The sequence below is a fragment of the Erpetoichthys calabaricus genome, chromosome 7, assembly GCF_900747795.2.
Source record: "Erpetoichthys calabaricus chromosome 7, fErpCal1.3, whole genome shotgun sequence".
NCBI lineage: Eukaryota > Metazoa > Chordata > Cladistia > Polypteriformes > Polypteridae > Erpetoichthys > Erpetoichthys calabaricus.
This window is the reverse complement of record NC_041400.2, coordinates 195943544-195964617: the sequence shown is the minus strand read 5'-3', so window position 1 is coordinate 195964617 and position 21074 is coordinate 195943544. Positions and strand designations below refer to the sequence as shown.

Sequence of the window (21074 nt, the reverse complement as noted above, 5' to 3'; positions counted from 1 at the left end):
GTCAGGCATGGGGGTCCATACAAACTACTGAGTACTATTTTGGAGTTGCTGCTATGAATTTTCGGCCAAATGGACTCGCCTGCCTGCCTGCTGCCTCATTTTTTCCCTTTGATTTTCGGGGTGTCTTTGAATTCAGCCGTCTGTCGGTTGATCATTTTCATTTCCATCAGATGATGTGGCTGCCATCCTTTTGCTCCTCACACATCACCATACCATTCCTTAGCAGTAGAGATAGCCAGCGGAATTTTTTTCCCATTGAGATCTGATGTGTTTTCTAAGTGTTCCTTTCATTTTTTTTGAGCACTTTATTTTATTTTTATAGCACCTTTCCCATGTTCAGAATGAGCATCAGGGGGCAGACGGCCAGTTGCTCAAGGTCTCCAGGTCTGAAACTTTGTTATAACTGAAGGTAGACCCCCAGAGGTTCATCCTCCTCACTGTTAACGGTCACACATTGTGAGGCTCCATTTATGTTAACTGTTTGGCACTGCTCTGTTTTGCTGTGTGCTTTCATTAATCAATTATATAAACTTGTTATTGCACTGTGAGCTTGCAGTCAGTGAAAGGCGCTATATAAAGGTAAAATGAATTGAACTGAATTCAGTTAATAGAGGACAGCACTGGCATGAGACAGAAGCCAAGGCCGGACTGAAAGGCAGCTTAGTGCAGAGCACACACAGTCAGGCTCAGTCCAACACGTCTAACGGCGTAAACTGCATGGATTTGGGATTCAGGAGGGAGTCCAGCGGGACATGAAGAAAACCTGCAAACTCCACATTTTCAAAGCACCGCCATATAATGAGTCGGCAAGAAAGAAAGCTCAATCTCAGGCCTAATCCTGTCTATTTACAGTGCCATCCATTATGTTTGGGACAAAGACACATTTGTCCTTGATGTCCCCCTCTGCTCCACACTTTAAAATTAAAAGTCAAACACTTTAGATGTTGTGATTAAAGTGCACATTGCAGACTTTCATTGAAGGGTCTTTGCACATGTTTCGGTCACACCAACACTTTTTCTACACCGGCCTCCCATTTCAGAGCACCATTATGTTTGGGACAATTGGCGTCACAGTTGTTTGTGATTCCTCAGGTGGGTTTCATGGCTTCATAAGACCCCTCAATTTGCTTCTACCCTTGGAGTCTGTAGTCACCATTGTTCAATATGAGGACAGAAGTTGTGCCAATGAAAGTCAAAGAAGCCATCATGAGGATGAACAACAAGAATCAAACCATCAGAGACATGAGTAAGACCTGAGGATGACCGAAATCAACTGTCTGGAATATCAGGAAGAAGAAAGAACACACTGGTGGGCTCAGGAATCACAAAGGGACTGTCAGGCCAAGGAAGACCTCCACTGCTGAGGACAGAAGAATCCTCACTGTGGTCAAGAAAAAGCCCCAAACGCCTGTCTGACAGACCAGAAACAGACTTCAGGGGGCCGATGTGTGTGTGTCAGAGACAACTATCAGCAGAAGACTTCGTGAACAGAAACTCAGAACGGGACACACGGCAAGATGGACACCACAAAAACAGGATCACCAGATTACAGTCTGAGAAAAAGGACATCTAAGAGCCTGCAAAATTCTGGGAAAAGGTCTTGTGGACCGACAAGACAAAGATGAACCTCATCAAAGTGATGGCGAGAGCAAAGAGTGCAGATAAGAAGGAACTGCCTGAGATCCAAAGCAGACCACCTCACCTGTTAAACATGGCGGTGCTGGGGGTTTTATGGCTGTCCACTTCTCTTCAGGTGTGGAGAAACATCTGATCTGCTCAAGTTACAGTAAAGGACTCCAAACTCACTGGACGGCACTTCATCCTACATAAGAGAATGAGCCAAACATAACGGTTGTTTAGAAAAGTTAGAAAATAGAAAATTCTGGAACGGCCAAGCCAGTCACCTGATTTAAATCCAACTGAGCAGGACTTCCATATGCTGAAGAGAAAACGTAAGGCGGACAAGCCCCCAAAACAAACAGGAGATGAAGATGGCCGCATTAGAGACTTGGCAGAGCATCACCAGAGAAGACCCTCAGCACCTACTGATGTGTGTGAATGGCAGACGTCAAGCAGTCATTTCATGCTGGGTTATGCGACAAAGTCCTAAATATGACAACGGCTTTGTCACAACATTATGGTGCCACCCCAAAAATGGGGGGTGGGGGTTAGGCAAAAAAAAAGTGTTGCGGGACCGAAATGAGTGTAAAGACCCTTCAATGACAGTCTGCCATGGGCACTTTAATCGCATCTCAGTTGATGACAGGCTGGTGTTCTGAGGGCCCACAGCCTCACGGTGAGTTTCTGAATCATCTCAGCTTTGTATTGTAAGATGAATTACAATTGACAGCGTGCGAGTTATTCTGGGCTCTGATTGGCTGAAAAATCGGCTTTTATTTATTTATTTATTTTTTTTTAGAGCTCACTGTTTTTTGAAGGAGAGCAGCGTGTTAGTTCTTCCACTTGATTCATTCAGCATCTCGAGTTTGAATCTCATGGTCCACGGATGTCTATGTGGAGCCTGCATTTGCTCCTGGTGTCTACGTTTTTCTTTAAGGTTTTCCAGTTTTCCTCCCACATCCCAGAGATGTTCATGATAAGTTAATTATTGATTCCCATTTGGACCCTTGTTTTGTTGTGTCCTTGAGTGGACCCTTCATTGTTATTATGCTCCCTTATAGGGGTGTTTCCCACAAGATTGCCCAAACCCCGCCAAACCATACCACCCCCCAGCCATAAAGTTTTCTAACTGTCACTTAAGTGCTGACACTGTGCCCCTAACAGTGGCCGAAGTATACAACCCCCCTTGGAATAAAACAGAAAACTGCAGCTGAGATCTGCAAGTCACCGCAGATCAACACACCATCTCAATAAATGAAAAAGCGAAATATGTTCAAAATAAAGTCACCACTTTGAAATGAAATCAACACACCTAAGGCCTGCTTGACGGAGGTGGGAAGAGATTTTGTGACCGAATGTACGCAATCTAAAGGATTAGACGCAAATGAAGATTGACTGCATTTTGTTTATTTGCTCGAATATGCTTCCGAATGCAACACTTCGCACAACTCGCTTAATTAGTTCCCGCCGATGACCTTTCCCCGTTTAGACATCAAAGGCCGTTATTTCTGCTGAGTGCTGACCTGAATTCCTACCAGGCGTTGGGCTGTGCTGCTGAATTATAAATGGCGTGCGTGCAGCAGGAGAATTTGGGGGCTCAGCTGCTCCAAAGGAGTGTCTTCGGCACGCTCTGTATTTATATTATTAATGTTGTGTATGCCTGATCGTGAATATTATAATTATTACATATTCAAAAATATTCACCAGCATACACCCAAAAACAGTGGTAAAAAATAACACTAATTATAAATCATAATAATCACTAAACTAACCCTAACAGTACCACATTTCTATAATAACACTACAGGGGGATTCAGACAGCATTCAGACCCCCTGACCTTTTGGGAGACTTTACTGTGTTGTTGATTTCATTTGAAATTTAGAAATTAGACATTTTTGCCCATCAATCTGCACTCAATAACCCCGAATGGCAAAGTGAACACATATCATGCAGATTTTTTTCAGAATCAATAATTAAAATGAAATCTACAACACAATAAAGTGTGCAGAAAGTGAAGGGGTGTTAATACTTTATGAGTCATCTGTATTCACTATCTCATACTCATTCAGTAATTATAATAGTCTTAATAATTATTTATCCATCTCCCAAGTTTGAATTTGCTTAAATCAGTTCGAGATCATGGAGATAATAATGATAATAATAATAGAGAGGGTCCGGTTTGGTGGGCTCAGGATTGGGTCACTGCTTTTTGCAGATGATGTTGTCCTGTTTGCTTCATCAGGCCGTGATCTTCAGCTCTCTCTGGATCAGTTCGCAGCTGAGTGTGAAGCGGCTGGGATGGGAATCAGCACCTCCAAATCCGAGACCATGGTCCTCAGCCGGAAAAGGGTGGAGTGCCCTCTCAGGGTTGGTAGCGAGATCCTGCCCCAAGAAGAGGAGTTCAAGTATCTCAGGGTCTTGTTCACGAGTGAGGGAAGAATGGAGCGTGAGATCGACAGGCGGATCGGTGCGGCGTCCGCAGTAATGCGGGCTCTGCATCGGTCTGTCGTGGTGAAAAAGGAGCTGAGCCGCAAGGCGAAGCTCTCAATTTACCAGTCGATCTATGTTCCTACCCTCACCTATGGTCATGAGCTATGGGTAGTGACCGAAAGAACGAGATCGCGAATACAAGCGGCTGAAATGAGTTTCCTCCACAGGATGTCTGGGCTCTCCCTTAAAGATAGGGTGAGAAGCTCAGAGTAGAGCCGCTGCTCCTCCGCATCGAGAGGAGTCAGATGAGGTGGCTCGGGCATCTGATCAGGATGCCTCCTGGACGCCTCCCTGGTGAGGTGTTCCGGGCACGTCTAACTGGGAGGAGGCCCCGAGGAAGACACAGGACACGCTGGAGGGACTATGTCTCTCGACTGGCCTGGGAATGCCTTGGGATTCTCCCGGAAGAGCTAGAAGAAGTGGCCGGAGAGAGGGAAGTCTGGGCATCTCTGCTCAAGCTGCTGCCCCCGCGACCCGACCTCGGATAAGCGGAAGACAATGGATGGATGGATGGATAATAATAATAATAATAACAATAATAATGATCCAGTCATCCATAATCATCCATCCATTTTCCAACCCACTGAATCCAAACACAGGGTCACGGGGGTCTGCCGGAGCCAATCCCAGCCAACACAGGGCACAAGGCAGGAACCAATCCCAGGCAGGGTGCCAACCCACTGCAGCATCCATAATCAGTATTGACTAATACTTTTCAGGGTTGTGAGGGTTATGAGAACAACAATAACAATAATAAAAAATATAAATTAAAATAACAATATATCCATTCATCCAACCCGCTATATCCTATAACTACAGGGTCACGGGGGGGTCTGCTGGAGCCAATCCCAACCAACACACGGCACAAGGCAGGGAACAAACCCCAGGCAGAGCACCAGCCCACCGCAGGGCCAATGACAATATATTGTCCCCATATATAATAATCACAGTCACACTAGTTGTGTAGGCCCATCCTGTAAAAAGCCTGGGCTCCTAAAAACCATGGATTCTGGCACTTCAATCAATCAGTCGCATCGGTTGTGCATTAGAGGCTAAGCGACGTTCTCTTTCCTCAATGGTTTTGTTTTGCCGATGTGCTTGCCTCCGTTGTCTATTAGCTGCTAAGCGAGGTTTTCTTTTCTCGGTGGTTTCGTTTTGCCGATGTGCTGACCTCGCTTGTTTATTAGTGGCTAAGCGAGGTTCTTTTTCTTCGACGGTTTCAATTTGCAGACGCGTTCACCTCCATTTTCTATCAGCAGCTAAGCGAGTTTCTTTCTCCACAGAAGTTTCGTTTTGCCAATGTGCTTACCTCACTTGTTTATTAGTGGCTAACAGAGGTTCTCTTTCTTCAATGGTTTTGTTTTGCCGATGTGCTCGCCTCAGTTGTCTGTTAGCAGCTAAGCGAGTTTCTCTCTCCTCAGAGGTTTCGTTTTGCCGATGTGTTCACCTCATTTGTTTATTAGTGGCTAAGCGAGGTTCTTTTTCTTCGGCAGTTTCATTTTGCAGACGCGTTCGCCTCCATTTTCTATCAGCAGCTAAGCGAGTTTCTCTCTCCTCAGAGGTTTCGTTTTGCCGATGTGCTCGCTTCGCTTGTGTATTAGTGGCTAAGTGAGTTTCTCTTTTCTCGGCTCTGTCGCTTTCTTTGAGCTTCATGTTGTAGCCTCGTACTTTCGGGCCGGACAGACAGACACACACACTTCCAACATGTAGATGTTTATACTGTACTAGGCTCACCCGACTTTTATCCTCAATTTGTGTGCGCTCCATGTGTACATCAGGCATGTAAGTGTAGGGAATGAGAACATCAAAGTGCCCATTCATAACATCTCCCGAAAACCTACGTTTTTTTTTATCCCCTGGGGTGCCTGTCCAAAGTCGTACAGCCCGAATCTGTACCGCTAAAGACGGAGTTTCATGCACTAAATAAGCTATAGATGAGAATAAGCAAGCACCATCTCCCCTGATATTTACTATGCGGTGAGGCATTTGTACTCCATCAACATTAATTATCTCCTGAGACATAATTTTGTCTATTTTTCCAGCGCATCGCGCACAAAAGCAGGGGAACGATGGGAGCACCAGAACTCTGCTCACATCGCGTCGCTTTGTACCGCAAGCCGCAAGTAGTAAGTCTGTGATAAGCGGAATACTGCTAAGCTTTGCACTCACGGGACGGAAGAACAATCCCAACCACTTTTATATAGTAGATAAATCGCACAGTCTGGAGTAGAAAATCATCTTTTACCTGGAAAAACAAAACTACAAATCCCATCGTGCATTGCAAAATGGACAGGGCGTGCGTGAAACTCCGCGCCTGCGTAGCACTCACGGGACGGAAGGACAATCCCAACCGCTTTTATATAGTAGAAATAACATAATTCACTATTATGAACAAATTAAAAACCACAGATTGGATGGACCACAGATCAAGGGCTGGGGTATCTCTTTGGTAAACCCCACCTAAAGTCGAGTTCAAAACTAACAAAAAACAAAGAAATGGCCACCGCCTTGAACCACAGAACTGAATAGGGAAGCTCAGGCTCACCTGGGAGGGGCGGGGCCTCTGGGAGCGCTATGGAGGCGTGGTCAGGTGTCTTCCTGGTGCCGCCCTTTAGACCTGCGTATGAAGACGAAAAGAGAAGTTAGCGCCCCCTTTTGTCCTGTGATGGGAGTGCTTCGCTCACAAGTGCCTTGAACATGTCCCCTAAAAGTGTGTGTGACAAAATACAACAATAATAATAAATGTACTGTCACACAACCACAGTGTTAAAAATGTTTGCATTAAGAAAATAATAAAAATAGTAATAGTGATCCAGGATCTAATTCAGTTCTGCTTAATCCTTTTCAGGGTTGTGTGGATAACAAAGATAACGGTATATGAATCTGTCATTCATAGAAATAATAGAAAAAGTAATAATAATAATACATATCTCCAGCAGACCCCTGTGACCCTGTAGTTAGGATATAGCGGGTTGGATAATGAATGGATGGAATAATACATTCACACACCTGTGGTAATAATAATAGTAATACATCTATCCACCCATTTTCAATCCCACTTTATTATTATCATTATTAATAATAATAATAATGATAGATAGATAGATAGATAGATAGATAGATAGATACTTTATTAATCCGAATTCCCATACTCCAGCAGCAGCATACTGATAATAACAATATTAAATTAAAGAGTGATAACAATGCAGGTATACAGACAGACAATAACTTTGTATAATGTTAACGTTTACCCCCCTGGGTGGAATTGAAGAGTCGAATAGTTTGGGGGAGGAACGATCTCCTCAGTCTGTCGCTGAAGCTGCTCCTCTGTCTGGAGATGATCCTGTTTAGTGGATGCAGTGGATTCTCCATGATTGACAGGAGTCTGCTCAGCGCCCGTCGCTCTGCCACAGATGTCAAACTGTCCAGCTGCATGCCAACAATAGAGCCTGCCTTCCTCACCAGTTTGTCCAGGCATGAGGTGTCTTTCTTCTGTATGCTGCCTCCCCAGCACACCACTAGTAATTATTATTATTAATAATAATAATAATAATATTAGTAATAATAATAGATTCACATACAGTGGGATCCAAAAGTCTGGCCCCCTTACTTAAAATGTCAGCTACTGTGAATAGTTCAGCAAGCAGAAGATGAAGTGCTCACCACAAGACATCACCTTCAAGCTGACCCATTCCTTTAAGATTTTAAGCAGGATTCCATTTCCATCAGGTACAAAATATCAGACGGTTACTTGGCATTGTGACCAGGAGAGAGCAACACGCAATGTCACTGTTGCAAAAGTATAAAGGTCAGCATTGTACACTTTCAGGTTGTCCGAGGTTGTGGAAAAAGAAACAAAACTTGGCGATAGCGTCTGTTAGATTCCTGCTTACAAATCACGTTCTGTCTCCTAACTAGGATTTAAATTTTGCTACTATGCCTCCCGCCCGTCTCCTGATCTTTGTTGGTCTTTGACTCTCTGACCACTTTCTTTAACTTCACGTTATAAACTTGCTCTGTAGATCTCAGACTTCCCGCTTACCTTTGCTTTACTTTGGTTATGAGTCCGTCTTCCAATCCCATTACTTGTCCCTGTGACCTCTTTGTGTGGTCAGTTCACTATAATAACAACAGCAGTGTTGTGCGTTCATTGAACAAGCTCATTTTTGTAGGAACGGTGAACTTAACGTAACGCATTTGGAAGTGAAGAACCTGAAGGTGAGTGAGTTCAGTTTGATGTGATAATTCTGGATCCTGGTTTAGGTCCAGATTAAACGTTTTGCTTTACTCTATCCAGCAGGGGGCGCTAGCTCCTCTTGCTAGAATAAGTTCTTTTGTAAATGCAGCATGTTACATAACCCGTGTGGCAAGCGGCTCGGGGTGGTACCCAACCGAGATGCCCGGGAGGACCGGAGGTGGGCTTGCACCTCCTCCGGACCATGAGGGGGCGACCACCCTGGTTGCTTTGGGGACCACGGGAACTGAGCTTGGAAGCTCAACCCTATAGGGGCCTGTGGTCACTGCCAGGGGGCTCCCCAATGCCTGGAGAGCCCTGGTCCTCAGCACTTGGGGGGAAGACGAACAGGGACACCCGGAGTGCTTCTGGGTGCGCAGACGGTACTTCCGCCGGAGGATTATCGGCAGGCACCTGGAGCACATCCGGGTGATTATAAAAGGGGCTGCCTCCCTCCATTCGAGGGCTGGAGTCGGGTAGAAGAGGACAGAGCTCAGAGGAGATGAGTGGAGGTGGACCTGACAGGGTATTGAGGAAGAAGGCCTGGACTTTGGGGTGAAGTGGGTTGTGCGTGTTCACTTTATTGTACATATTATCTGTAAATAAACGTGTTGTGGTGCTTTAACGATGTCTGCCTGTCTGTGTCCGGCCTGTTTCCCACAATAGATATAATATAAAAAGGCGATACCCCTCCCTTAGTGATACGGCACTAAGAAATCACATAGGAGAAATAACTTAGCTTTCTTTAATGATGGTTTACACTGCATAACAGACGAAGGAAGCCATGACAAGAACCCAGTTCGGGAGTGGGGGCCCGATGTGTAGAGTCTGCCATTTTCGTCTCTGCATTGGAAGGATGTTCCGGATTGCATGACGTTATCTCCGTTGGCTTCAAAAGTGTGCTGGGCAATGTTCCAAGGCTTTATACTCTCCTTCATGTGAAGGCCCCCACTTCGGTGAATCACGCTATTCCAAACAAGGCACAGAGGGTACACAGAAATGACCATTCCGCAGTTGTCCTTGTCTTGCCTAGCAGTTCTTATATAGTGAACTCCTGGGTGCTAAATCTGGCCTCGTGTTAGCTGTACATGTGAGTAGAAAGAAAAGTGGATTTATACAATATTTTTGCACAGAGCACAGTGACATATTAAACTTATATACTTATTACATCCATCCATTTTCCAACCCGCTGAATCCGAACACAGGGTCACGGGGGTCTGCTGGAGCCAATCCCAGCCAACACAGGGCACAAGGCAGGGAACCAATCCTGGGCAGGGTGCCAACCCACCGCAGGACACACACAAACACCAAGTACACACTAGGGACAATTTAGAATCACCAAGTCACCTAACCTGCATGTCTTTGAACTTGGGAGGAAACCCATGCAGACACGGGGAGAACATGCAAACTCCACACAGGGAGGACCCGGGAAATGAACCCAGGTCTCCTAACTGCGAGGCAGCAGCGCTACCACTGCGCCACCCTATACTTATTACACTTACCCTGTAATGTAGGAATGGAGTCGACTCCGAATACAGTATTTGGATAAGCACAAATAGTGGATTTTTACAAATATTTATTTTGTACACATTTTTTGCCATTTATCTGTATTCGGAAAACATAACGTCAAATCAAACAGGTCCTGTCTGTGTCTGCCTGCTTGTGCTTAAGCTGTACCCCCTGCTGACACGAGCACACAATGAAGCTCTGCTTTCACTTTTAGAAAAACGTTGGACTTCGCGAGGCCACTTTATATTTTTCCCCCGTTGGACACACAATATGTGACGTGAATTTTGACCAGCAGTGTAATTTGACCGGCAGCGTAACAGGTTAGTTAACCTACACGTTGGTCCCACAGTCACCATTTGTGTCACACAGTTGGAAATAGAGAGGTAAATTATATGTACAGTGAGGAACATAAGTATTTGAACACCCTGCGATTTTGCAGGTTCTCCCACTTAGAAATCATGGAGGGGTCTGAAGTTCACATTGTAGGTTCATTCCCACTGTGAGAGACAGAATGTAAAAATAAATTCAGGAAATCCCATTGTATGATTTGTACAGAATTTCTTTGTATTGCACTGCTGCACATAAGTATTTGAACACCTGAGAAAATCAGAGTTAATATTTGGTACAGAAGCCTTTGTTTGTAATTACGGAGGTCAAACGTTTCCCGTAGTTGTTGACCAGGTTTGCACACACACTGCAACAAGGATTCTGGCCCACTCCTCCACACAGATCTCCTCTACATCTGTCAGGTTCCAGGGCTGGCGCTGAGCAACACGGAGTTTCAGCTCCCTCCAAAGATTTTCGATTGGATTTAGGTCTGGAGACTGGCTAGGCCACACCAGAACCTTGATATGCTTCTTACGGAGCCACTCCTTGGTTATCCTGGCTGTGTGCTTCGGGTCATTGTCATGTTGGAAGACCCAGCCACGACCCATCTTCAGTGCTCTGACTGAGGGAAGGAGGTTGTTGCTCCAAATCTCACAATACATGGCCCCATTCATCCTCTCCTTAATACAGAGCAGTCGTCCTCTCCCCTTCGCAGAAAAGCACCCCCAAAGCATGATGGTTCCACCCCCATGCTTCACAGTAGGGATGGTGTTCTTGGGATGCAACTCCTCCTTCTTTTTCCTCCAAACACGGCGAGTGAAATTTAGACCAAAAAGTTCTATTTTGGTGTCATCTGACCACATGACTTTCTCCCATGCCTCCTCTGGATCATTCAGATGGTCATTGGCAAACTTCAGACGGGCCTGGACATGTGATGACTTGAGCAGGGGAACCTTCCGTGCAATGCGTGATTTGAAACCATGACGGCATAGTGTTCTACTGACAGTGACCTTTGAAACTGTGGTCCCAGCTTCTCTTCATGTCATTGACCAGCTCCTCCCGTGTAGTTCTGGGCTGATTCCTCACCTTTCTTATCATCTGTGATACCCCACGAGGTGAGATCTTGCATGGAGCCCCAGTCCGAGGGAGACTGACAGTCGTCTTTAGCCTCTTCCATTTTCTGACAGTTGCTCCAACAGTTGATCTGTTTTCACCAAGCTGCTTGACAGTTGCCCCGTAGCCCTTTCCAGCCTTGTGGAGGTCTCAATTTTGTCTCTGGTGTCTTTTGACAGCTCTGTGGTCTTGCCCATGGTAGTAGTTGGAGTCTGACTGACTGTGAGGTGGACAGGTGTCTTTAAAGAGCTCAGACAGGTGCTACTAATTAAGGTTACTAAGTGGAGTAGAGGAGAACTTCTTAAAGGCAGAGTAACAGGTCTTTGAGAGCCAGAATTCTTGCTGATTGCCAGGTGTTCAAATACTTCTGTGCAGCAGTGCAATACAAAGAAATTCTGTACAAATCACACAATGGGATCTCCTGAATTTATTTTTTACATTCTGTCTCTCACAGTGGGAATGAACCTACAATGTGAACTTCAGACCCCTCCATGATTTCTAAGTGGGAGAACCTGCAAAATTGCAGGGTGTTCAAATACTTATGTTCCTCACTGTATACTTGTATCTATTTAATTTCTTTTATGATCAGGAGGATATTAGCATATATGGTTGTACATATTTGTTGCTGGGTATAACTCAGTAAAAAAGTTATTGTATTTTATTCAAGAACATTGTAATCTTTATATATAATATGCCACCATGGCCGTCGAGGATTTTAAATCACCTGTAGCTTGCAAACCGTTTGACTTATTGACCTGAAATTTGGTACACATACACTACATGACGTCTACTGTCCGCTTTTGGGGTGATGATTGACCTCCAAGGTTATTCCTCTTTTTATTTTTATCTTATTTTATTGTAGAATCAACTCTCGGCAGCAGGCAAGAGGGCGGCACATGCGTACAGGCGCCATTCTCATCCCTACCACCTTCGCCATCACTTCCCCTACCTCTTCATATCTTAAATCACTCTTATGGCAGATTGAAGACTTAAGTGCCAGCTTAAGTGAAAAATGAAAGATAACGTACTAAGTAATTGCAACACAAACACGGACTTGATCAGTTTTAACGTGAAAAGATGCCGATGGAAGAAGAGAAGAAGCGGGCCGCTAGGGTGGAGAAAAGAAGAGCAGCTCAGGAAACAGCAAGCGCATCAACAACGTCTGAGCAAACGAATGATAAACGTACAGAGAAAGAGGAGGAAAAGTATACGTCAAGTCAAGTGTATTTACTGAACGTTATCATGAAGTCCGCCGTTACTGGGTATATTATATTATATTATATTATATTATATTACAGTGATCCCTCGCTATATCGCGCTTCGCCTTTCGCGGCTTCACTCCATCGCGGATTTTATATGTAAGCATATTTAAATATATATCGCGGATTTTTCGCTGCTTCGCGGGTTTCTGCAGACAATGGGTCTTTTAATTTCTGGTACATGCTTCCTCAGTTGGTTTGCCCAGTTGATTTCATACAAGGGACGCTATTGGCAGATGGCTGAGAAGCTATCCAGCTTACTTTCTCTCTCTCTCTCTCTCTCTCTCTTGCGCTGACGTAGGGGGGTGTGAGCAGGGGGGCTGTGTGCAGCTGCTTCCTGAAGGACATGCTGCACGGAGCTTCGCATACTTAAAAGCTCAAAGGGCACGTATTGATTTTTTTTATCTGTCTCGCTATCTCTCTCTCTCTCTTCCTGCTCCTGACAGAGGGGGTGTGAGCTGCCGCCTTCAACAGCTTTGTACCGGCGGTGCTTCGCATACTTAAAAGCCAAAAAGCCCTATTGATTTTTTTTTTGACTGCTTGCTTTGCACTCCTTTGAAAAGGAAGATATGTTTGCATTCTTTTAATTGTGAGACAGAACTGTCATCTCTGTCTTGTCATGGAGCACAGTTTAAACTTTTGAAAAAGAGACAAATGTTTCTTTGCAGTGTTTGAATAACGTTCCTGTCTCTCTACAACCTCCTGTGTTTCTGCGCAAATCTGTGACCCAAGCATGACATTCTAAAAATAACCATATAAACATATGGTTTCTACTTCGCGGATTTTCCTATTTCGCGGGTGGCTCTGGAACGCAACCCCCGCGATGGAGGAGGGATTACTGTATATTACAGTAATCCCTCGCTACTTCGCGGTTCACTTTTCGCAGATTCACGACTTCGCGGATTTTATATGTAAGCATATCTAAATATATGACGCGGATTTTTCGCTGCTTCGTGGGTTTCTGCAGACAATGGGTCTTTTTACTTCTGGTACTTGCTTCCTCAGTTGGTTTGCCCTGTTGATTTCATACAAGAGATGGTATTGGCGGATGGCTGAGAAGCTACCCAATCAGAGCACGCAGTTAAGTTCCTGTGTGCTGCTGATTGGCTCAGCGACGGAGTGCTGCATTAACCAGGAAGTCTCATCTCACTCATTCAGCATTAACGTGCTGCTGCTTCAGGGGCCGTGTCCAAGCACCAACAGAAGATGCAAAAGATTGCAGAAAAGGTAAAAGTTTTGGATATGTTGAAGGAAGGGAACAGCTACACCACTGCAGGACACCATTACAGCATCAATGAGTCCACGATTCTTTTTATTTAAAAAGGAGGAAAAGCATATAAGATCTACGGCCGCAGTGTCCTTTAATCAGGGCGGAAAACGAGTTGCAAGTGGACGTGATAAGGCAGTAGACTGGATGGAATCTGCTTTAGGAATCTTTGCAACAAGGTCAATGACGTCATGACCGCCTACAAGCTGCTACGTGTACTTCGCTATACAGTAAGTGTAAACTTATCTACCGATTTCATATTGCTTAGCAGTTGTCCCTGTTTTTAATAGAGTAAATGGTGGGTTGTAAACAATACAGGGAGGGTTTAAAAACGTCCAAATACACGTTAAATAATTAAATAAATATGGTGTCCCTACTTCGCGGAAATTCAGTTATCGCGGTCGGTTATATTATATTATATTATATTATATGGGCGGCACGGTGGCGCAGTGGGTAGCGCTGCTGCCTCGCAGTTGGGAGACCTGGGGACCCGGGTTCGCTTCCCGGGTCCTCCCTGCGTGGAGTTTGCATGTTCTCCCCGTGTCTGCGTGGGTTTCCTCCGGGCGCTCCGGTTTCCTCCCACAATCCAAAGACATGCTGGTTAGGTGGATTGGCGATTCTAAATTGGCCCTAGTGTGTGCTTGGTGTGTGGGTGTGTTTGTGTGTGTCCTGCGGTGGGTTGGCACCCTGCCCGGGATTGGTTCCCTGCCTTGTGCCCTGTGTTGGCTGGGATTGGCTCCAGCAGACCCCCGTGACCCTGTGTTCGGATTCAGCGGGTTGGAAAATGGATGGATGGATTATATTATATTATATTATATTATTATATTATAACATGAACGAATTCAAAACTGAAATGGTGAACTATGAAAGTGAATTTGTTCATTTTAATTGGTGTGAACTGAACTTTGAGCGAGTTCTTGTGAGGTGTGAACTTACACAACACTGAACAACAGTAAAAATAACAATAATAAATCTACACAACTTTAGAAATAATATGTGCACATCAAGATGAAAGCAATCTGCAGAAGCAATTAAAAAGACAAGCAAAATGGAGATTTTTATTAGGCTATTTGAAATTTTTGGACTCTTTTTTTGTATAATTTAATACAACTAATTAAAATATTAAATGGCAGATTGTCGTTTGTGTGACGGGGGCTTTGGGGTTATCCTCTCCCTTTTGGTGAACTTTAGGCTTAGTTGTTTCTTGCAGGGAGTAGGCCCGAGGCCTTTTCTACAATGATTAGGACTCAGTGGTCGTATTTTTGGTAGGAAAAGAAGCCTAACTGGCCTCCGAAAATCTCAGAGGGATGCAAATTTGTTCCTACTTTTAGCCACATACTGTAAGTAGAAGCATCTCATTAAATTTCTTCATGGGGTTCCCAACCTTTTCTGTCCCTTGGACTCCTAAAAAATGTTTGATTTATGTTTGCAACCCCCTACACAAGTCATATCACATTTGAAGACGAAGAAGTCAAATTTCTCATTTTTGAACCACATACACTACTGAGGGTCAACAAATTGAACTCAAAAAATAAGCTTGTTAACTTTGTGCATAAAATGTAAATATAAATTAAGCAGTTTACCTTAAATCTCAGTAACGTTGTAAATGTGTCCTCCATGAAGCTTAGACGGTCCTGGGGTTGAGCGGCATGAGGAAATGATACATGATCAACGATCGACAGGTTTAGGGGATTAGAGACCCCCGTGAACCAATGGGTGCCCCACTAAGCTATGAAACACAGTCGACGAGCTTTGTGCGCCGATAACACCTGCACTGCAGTTCAAAAACAGACGCGCCACACAGTTCAAACTGCTGCTCTACTGCCTGGACCACCAGCCAGATGGGGAGATGGGCGGAGTTTAAGCAGCAGGTGTTGCATCCAATTCAGTCCCCTTGACCCCACCTGGAAAAAATGTCCATCTAACCTGGAGATCAGTAAGGCTTCATGATTAGGGCTTCAATAGTAGACCTCGACCTTCTCTAAGGATCATTGCAAGGCTAAAATTCCATTTTTACAAACACTCGGCCCGCAGCAAGGAACCCACAAGAACGCGAAATCCTGCGGCTCCTTCACTGGTGACAATTGTGGACGCAGTGCTTGATTGTTCTTAATGTCACAGAACAGGAGCACCAACTAAAAAATGAACAATAAATGACAGTTGTGATGGAAACCGGGGGATCAACAGCCCAAACCCCAAGACGAACACACAAGCACAGTCCGGGGTTCAAATAAAGGTTGGTTTATTAACCATATCACCTTAAATATGTCACACCAAAAGCACAAAACACAGGTTTTTCTCTCCTTACTCTAATTTCTCTCACCACCACACTGTCCTCCTCCAGTCAAGGGTTGTCTCTCTACCTCTCAGCTCCAACTCACCTGGATAAGGGAGTGCAGTCCCTTTTATTACAGACCCAGGAGTACCTCCAGTGCCAGGGCGACTGCCTGATGGAAGCACTTCCCGGTCACACAGAAGTCCATTATAGCAGGGAGCTTGCGCCTTCTCGTGGCCCCCGGTGACTCCAGCAGGTCTGCCTTGCCGGACTACATTTCCCAGCATGCCCTGCTGGCTTCCCAGTGGGTGTGGATATCCGGTACTGCTGCCATCTAGTGTGCTGGGGGAATAAAAACTCCCTGGAGATATCTTTTCTTTTCCATGGGCTGTCTGTTCATCTTTTCCGATCCTTCCTTCTGGGTCTGCTTCTTGTTTCCTCCCCGGCCGGGATGCCCGTCCAGCCCATGTGGTATCTACACAGTACACTGCAATAAACCCACTGCACCACAATAAAGTCAGACAATGCACCTCACTCAATTTTGACGAATCGCGACGCAGCCTTCCTCTTTGTCACACCCCCTGAAATGCCATCTCACACCCCCAGGTTCCTAATTGGGGAACCCCTGACTTACCTAATTTAGGAAACTCCTATTTTCACTAGTGAGTAGGGTAAGGGTTAGGGGCTTCGCCCCCTGCTTGCTTCGCTTGCCAACCCCTCCCACCCACTAGTGCTACGCACCGTTGTGAAAAGGGGGGGCTGAACACACCCCCAAGGAGACACAGCCGCTCCTCCGAAACCCCCTCTTAAACGGTGATACAATGGGAAACAAATAAAAGTTCTTTTTTACCTCCTCTTTGCTCGATCAGCTGCTGCTTCTTCTTCACATCTCTCACGGCGCTTTGAACGTTTAAAAGCCTGTATGGCAACTGTCCTTTTGTCTCACTGCCTCATCTCTCTTGTCCCACAGACATCCTCAAACACTACCCAATCTCTTTTTGCTGTTCCGTTATTTCACCGAGTAATATTTTCCATTTGTTTGCGCCAATGCGACCTTTAATCTCCTTTTTTTGAGACTTTTGAATTTTCGTACTTCCATTATCTCTAACCTGCTCTGCATGAGTATCACGGGACCTGCTTACAAAAGCTGTAAATATGACGTGACTTGACCATCTCGCGGGACGTGAAAGTGTGTCTCTGTCTCTCTTGAATTTCCCCTGCCTACTATACCAAATTCTATCTATCTATCTATCTATCTATCTATCTATCTATCTAATCCTGCCTACTATACCAAATTCTATCTATCTATCTATCTATCTATTTTCCAAAGATCATGTCTCATCACAAGATTTTTGTTTATAATAGAGAGATGATTTTATTTACTTTAGTTATAAATGCACTAAAAAGCAAAAAATTATTTTTTCTTTAACCACAATTTTCGTGGTTATATGAGACTAAATAAAATCGGTGGGTCGCTCATAAATTAACCGATACCCCATTTTTTTCATGCCCATTGCACGCCCCAACCCACCTGAAAGGGGGTCTCTCTCTGAATTGCCCTTTCCCAAGATTTCCTCTGTTTTTTTTTTTTTTTGGGAGTTTTCTTCTTGTCTTTTTAGAGAGTCAAGGCTGGGGGTCCGTCAAAAAACAGGGCCTGTCAAAGCCTACTGAGGCATTCCTTACAAGACTACGCCAGGACTATACGAGAAACGCAATTTTGTTGTTGTTTGTTTGGATTTATTTAGTTTTACTTTCTCATACACAAAGTATAAGGAAAGTACTGTAATCATCCACAGATTCTACTTTGAGATGTTTTACACCTCAATTTTTGGAATTACATCTGTGTGTGTGTGTGTGTGTGTGTGTGTGTGTGTAAACACAAAAACTACGATAATACACTTTCACTTTGGTCAATCAAATTTTGCATACAAGTATTAGGTACAAAGCACAGATTTCTATCAACTTTTGGGCTATTTCCACTAACTGGAAGTGGTACTTTACTTTTTACTCATGCAGCTGCACAGTCCGATTTATTCAACTTTCCTTTAATAATAATTTTTCAACATATTATTAATTTGATTTGATTTGTTGTTGATGGTTCTTTAATGTACATAATATAAAAATAAACTGCTCAAAACAATTAAAGGAACACTTTGAATCCCATCAGATCTCAATGGGTCATGCTCAACGATGTTACAGGCAGCATAACGTTCTCCAGGGCTTCTCTAGACCCCTTCACGTCTGTCACATGTGCTCTCATCTGTGAAAAGCACAGGGCGCCCGCCAGTGGGGGACCTGCCAATTCTGGTATTCTATGGCAAATGCCAATCGAGCTCCACGTTGCCCACTAGAGGACGTCGGGCCCTCAGGGCCCCCTCATGAAGTCTGTTTCTGATTGTTTGCTCAGAGACATTCACACCAGTGGCCTGCCTGTCTGCTGGAGGTCATTTTGAGTGCTCATCCTGTTCCTCCTTGCCCATAGGAACAGATACCGGTCAGTCCTGCTGATGGGGTTAAGGACCTTCTACGAGGGGCCCTGTCCAGCTCTCCTAGAGGAACTGCCTGCCTGTCTCGTGGAATCTCCTCCATACCCTTGAGACTGTGCTGGTAGACACCCCAAACCTTCTGGCAATGGGAGGCACATATTGATGGAGAAGTTGGACTACCTGTGCCAGCTCTGTAGGGTCCTCATGCTACCAGTAGTGACACTGAGCGTAGCCAAATGCAAAATGACTGACAAAACAGATGAGGAGGGAAAAATGTCAATGGCCTCCCTCCACCTGTTAACCCATTCATTCCTGTTTTGGGGGTCGTCTTGTTGTTGCCCCTCTAGTGCACCAAAGCAGCTGAAACTGACGAACAAGCCCCTCTGCTACTTCACTGAGCAGATCAATAGCCCACAGTGTCATTTTCAGTTTCATTTTTTTTGAGCAGTTTATAATCATTGTCTTGTGGTTTACTCCATAAATACCCATCTCCATATCTGAGTATACGGTCTACAGGAGACCACTCCACACTCCCCCTCTCTTTTTTTTTTTGTTAGGCCTGAATCATAACAAAGATGACTTCAGAAGGTTCCTTCCCAGCTTTGTGATTAAAACCGTTACACTTTGGCACCGTTCCTCCCTAAAATTAAGGTTAGGGTGAATTTATTGTGAATTTCCCCTTGGGATTAATAAAGTATCTATCTATCTATCTATCTATCATATAGCACCTGTCATATCTATATCTATCTATCATATAGTGCCTTTCTATCTATCTATCTATCTATCTATCATATAGCACCTGTCATATCTATCTATCTATCTATCTATCTATCATATAGTGCCTTTCTATCTATCTATCTATCATATAGCACCTGTCATATCTATCTATCTATCTATCATATAGTGCCTTTCTATCTATCTATCTATCTATCTATCTAAACCTTGCCTGGTGTTACCTTCAAATCAGTCCCCGTAAAGCTTGTGATTTTCGCTTACTTCGACTGGCCGCAGCACAGACCCAAGAACCAAAGCTGTAGAGTGGATGTCCCCCGATGGCAGGCCCACACTGCTCAGGTTCTTCGTTTTCTTGGCTCTTTCCCCGCCGATCCCAGTTTGCTTCTCAGACAGGCTGTCTCCGCTGGTCCGTCCAGCTCCCATATCCTCCAGCGATCCCAGCAATTACTGACTTGCGTTGCAATGTCAGGGTGAAGTTCAAAGTGGGCTAAGAATAAAGCACAGGAAACAAATATACAGTCAATTGGAAATGAAGCAGAAAACATGGGGAAAAAATGAAAGATATGAATGATAAACAGACATGGGAGGTCGGGGATGAATTATTGTTTTGCTCTTTCTTCTTTCTGAGAGGTGGTAGATGTTTGAAGTGTAAAAAGACGCCCTGAGGTTGCCAAATTTTTTATGAAGTCAAACTTGGCCTGCCTTCTGATGTGATGATTTATGGAAGCTGAGACAAGAGTGTGAGGCATTACGTGATTAAAAAATAATTATCCCCACGATAAAATTGAAAGTGGGCTGGGGGGCAATCAGGTGGAGTCAGGTAACATGGCGAAAAACGGAAAATGATGGCTAGTAAAGATTATGACTAAGAAGTTTACACCACCTTCACGCTCTCACCCACATGCCAAATTCTGCCACCGTCCTCTGTGGAAACCACATCTGGAATGTTGTGTGTCGTTCTGGTCACTGGGCTACAAGAAAGACGTAGCAGAATTAGTGCATAGGAAGACTGCGATTTGTTTAAATAGCCAGGAAAACAAAGTAGAAACAGATTAACACAAATGTCTGATGTCACGCGCATGCGCTTGGGAGGCAGCTTAAGGACTCTGGTGAGGGTAGTTACTGTGCTAATGCCATCTCTCTCCCTCCCACTGTAAAACAGCCGATCCACCGCTGACGTCAGTTCCATTGTCCACCCTTCTGGACCCACACCCTTCCAGCCTGGAACCCATATATGACCAGCAGTTTGGCCATCTTAGATAGATAGATAGATAGATAGATAGATAGATAGATAGATAGATAGATAGATAGATAGATAGATAGATAGATAGATAGATAGATAGATAGATAGATAGATAGATAGATAGATAGATAGATAGATAGATAGATTTTTTTTTTTATTTTTAAAAACAAACTTTATTGACAAAAAAAAAGCCATCAGTTAACTATACAACTACTTACACATTATATTATTATAAATACATTTTCATGTTAAATATTTTTGGAAAAAACACAACTGAACCCACAAAAACTCCCCTAAAAAACAAACCGCAGTTCTTCATTAATACAGTCACATAATATACTATTCACACACCATATTGCTTTAAACTTGTCCAGATTCTTTGTGGATTTGTAAAAATTAAAATCTATCAAAATGCGACTGATGCACAGTATTTTAAAAACTACAATTGGATCTTGTAAACCACTCTCTACAATTTTGTACTTTCTGGTTTTCCAAATGGCTAATTTACTTTGCCC

General features: G+C 44.1%; 1 protein-coding gene across 1 annotated transcript in view; it reads left to right on the top strand.

The window, feature by feature from the left end:
• Positions 1-21074, top strand: part of pigg (phosphatidylinositol glycan anchor biosynthesis class G) — a 1234979-nt gene that overhangs the window by 1066355 nt on the left and 147550 nt on the right. The window lies entirely within an intron of this gene.